The sequence below is a fragment of the Myotis brandtii genome, unplaced genomic scaffold (assembly GCF_000412655.1).
Source record: "Myotis brandtii unplaced genomic scaffold, ASM41265v1 scaffold323, whole genome shotgun sequence".
Taxonomy (NCBI): Eukaryota; Metazoa; Chordata; class Mammalia; order Chiroptera; family Vespertilionidae; genus Myotis; species Myotis brandtii.
This window is the reverse complement of record NW_005362400.1, coordinates 580552-584272: the sequence shown is the minus strand read 5'-3', so window position 1 is coordinate 584272 and position 3721 is coordinate 580552.

The window sequence follows — 3721 nt, the reverse complement described above, 5'->3', positions numbered from 1 at the left end:
GGAGGGAGGGAGGGAGGGAGGAAGGAAGGAAGGAAGGAAGGAAGGAAGGAAGGAAGGAAGAACAGGGGCATTAGACAGTTACTCTTTTGTAGAAATTATAAAATTCAGACAAATAAAAGTTACTAGGCCCATCTGCCTCCAGGGTCTAGGATTTTCCTTGAGTAGGATCTCATTCTATTCCCTGGGAGAGATGACTAAATCTATTGTTCTCAGTGGCTCTCTGAAACAGTCTTCCTTTACTGTAGGAGATGGTGTATGACTGTAGCTGAGTACATTTCTTGTCCCTCTTCCTGGCCAGATATAGTGCCTAGAAATCTATTTTCATTGAAATGAAATCCTATTAAGTTCAAGCTGTTACAAATCTTTAAAAAACAGTGTTGTGAGTTTTTTAATGTATCAAATTATAATAGCTATATTAGACAAAATCCACACTCAAATCTCAGGACAGTTCCCTCTCTCTGTTGGGTTGCAAAATGCGGTGCTATTTAATAATACCTCCAAGTCTTTTTTTTTTTTTAAATATTTTTCTAATTGATTTCAGAGGAAGTGAGGAGCAACATTAATGATGAGAGAGAATCATTGATCGGCTGCCTCCTCCTGCACGCCCTACAGAGGATCGAGCCAGAAACCTAGGCATATGCCATGACCTCCACGTTCATAGGTAGATGCTCTCCACTGAGCCACGCCGGCCAGGCTCTAAGAGTCTGAAAAGCCCATTCTTTTCATTAAGAGGGTCTACAAGGTACTTCCTTAAAGGTCTGTCACCTAAACAAAGGACAACTTGATTCGATTTTGATCTTGTCTCTGTTTTACTGGCAATACCCTAATTTAATATATATCCTTATGCCATTTATTACTTTGAGAAACTTTTGACAGCTGGAAAGTATGGTAATGAGAAAATGAGTCTTGGGTGGAAAATAATTCTCTAAATTCTGCTTGAAATTGAGCATATGTCTTGTTAGCACATCTCTCTCTTGAAACACTTTATCTTACCTGAGGGAGGAAAAAAAAAAAAACAATTACCACTTTAAATTTGCTGCCTGGAACTCTACTTAGTCAGATTCAGGAACTCATTTCTTACCTTTTTTTTTTTGTTTCCTAATTTGTCAGAGGCAACAATTTTCCTAAGTGTTCTGCCAGTACAAAGCATGCTTTGTCTCCAGTTTCTGCAAGCAATTCCTTCTCTAGTCTAGGGATCCCCATAATCTTCTCCTTACCTACCCTCAAGCCTCCATCTCCTGATGGCAGAGCTTGTAGGGTTTTGTTACAATAACAGCCCACATGCGTTATCAGTTCCTGTTTCACTTATCTGTATCCTTGTATTACTTCCCTATTGTTGCTGTGAGCAAGTATAATAAAATGACTTTAAAAAACAAAACAAAATATTGATCTTCTTACAGTTCTAGAGGGCACACTCTGATATGGGCTTCATTGGTTCAAAATTAAGCTGTCCATGGGTTGTGTTAGTTTGAAGGCTTCTAGAATGTATGTCAGTTCAGGCTGCTATAGCAAGTTACTGTAGATGGGTGGCTCAAACAGCAAGCTTTTATTTCTCACAGTTCTGGAGGCTTGAAGTCTGAGATTAGGTGCCAGTATTGTTTGGGCTCTTGGTGGGAGCCCTCTACCTGGTTACGTCCCCGCATGGCCTTTTCTTGGTGTGTGTAAGAGAAAGAGAGAGCACTGGAGAGATAGATGCACAGATGGAGAATCTTGTTTCTTATCCTCTTTTTTTTTTAATATATTTTATTGATTTTTTACAGAGAGGAAGGGAGAGAGATAGTTAGAAACATCAATGAGAGAGAAACATCGATCAGCTGCCTCCTACACATTCCCTACTGGAGATGTGGCCGCAACTAAGGTACATGCCCTTGACCGGAATCGAACCCGGGACCTTTCAGTCCGCAGGCCAAGATCTATCCACTGAGCCAAACCGGTTACGGCTCTTATCCTCTTCTGATAAGGGCATTAACTCCATGAGGGCCCGCTCTCATGACCTAATCTAACCCTAATTACCTCCCAAAGGCCCCCTCTCCAAATACCTTCACATTGGGGATTAGAGTTTCAAATATTAAATGGGAGGGAACTGCAAGCATTCAGTTCATAGTCCAAATGCTGTGCACATTCCTTGACGCATGACCCTTTTCCATCTGAAAAGCCAGCCGTTGCATTGCTTGGCTCTCTGTTCTATCAACGTAGCTCCTTCTCTGATTCACACTGCTTGCTTCCCTATTTCTCTTTAAGAAGCTTTGAGATAAATGTTAGGTCTACCTGGATTATTCAAAATAATCTCTCCTCATGGTTCTTAATTTACCCTCTCCCCACCCCAGGTAAGGCAATTTATATGCAGGTTTAGGCATTAGGACCTGTACATCCATGATTTTGCCCACCAGTCTATGTAACAAACTATTGCAAAGCATAGTGCCACACTTTATCGTATTATGATTGTGTTTGCGACTTTGTTCAATTTGGTGTGTGTGTGTGTGTGTGTGTGTGTGTGTGTGTTGTGTTTTGTTTTTCCTCTATTGATGCATTGAGGCCATTACTAGTATATAGCTCATGCAACTGAAAGCTAAAAGAAGCTATATTGTGGAAATGGCCTCTCACCCTTTAGGTCTGTCTCCACACAGCCTCACAGCATTCTATAGTCTCATATCAAGATCTTCAGAGTATGTGGATGGCATTTAAAAGGGAGTTTTTCAGGAGCACAGCTCTTAAAGTGCCATCACTTATCAGGCCTCTGCTGGCACCACTCTTGTCACTGTGACAACAGCTTCCAAACTTTGTGGCCACCTGGCAACTGACAGAGGACTTCAACAATAAGTTATCACAAGAACATAACAAAACATATCCTACCCATGCCGAGAAGCGGCTCAGAACATTCAAATTACAATAGATAGACAGATGTTCTACACTTAGGAAATCATGAAATAGAATAAAATAAATAATGGAGCTTAAGTAGATACTAGTTACCTTATTGGTGATTCCCATAATTTTTATAACTAAAATTCTGATAAGCAGAAAGATGAAATGATGTTTCTTGTTTTATATGTCAAGAAAGTGGTAGAACCAAGATCTAAATTCAAGGCAATTAGCTTCTACTTAGATTTTTTTTTAATATTAAGTATCACATATCAAGAGACAATATATTAAAAATGTTTTTAAAATGTATCTTAGAATAGAACTGGCTTAGTAACCCAAGATCTTCAGTTGTATTCTCCATATACCCTGTAGATTTGGCCATAAAGCAGTATCCTTAGAATATTTAAAAAGATATACTTAATTATGACATATTTAAGTGTATGATATAATACATATAGTCTAAAACATAAAAAAATTATAGAACATATTTTAAAGTATTGTTATTAAAACTCAGAAAAAATATAAATGAATAAAATAAAATTGATTTAGATAATCACCTACTTTGTTTTCACTCCAGTGAGGCAAGTAACCTTCAAAGTCTAAAACTTTAGCCTAGAATGTATGAAAACTAACCACTTTTAGAAAGAAAATCAGTAATTAAAAAAAAAGGGAGAGAGAAAATTGGCCACTTTTTTACAATCTCTGTTTTCTTCGATTGATAAGAGGTTATTCTAGGTCACTGATTGAAATGCACGTATCCTATCTAATAAAAGAGAAACATGGTAATTAGCCCTACCGCCGCTACCCTTCCTATTGACTAATCAGGGCGATATTCAAATTAACTGCCAGCCAAGATGGTGGC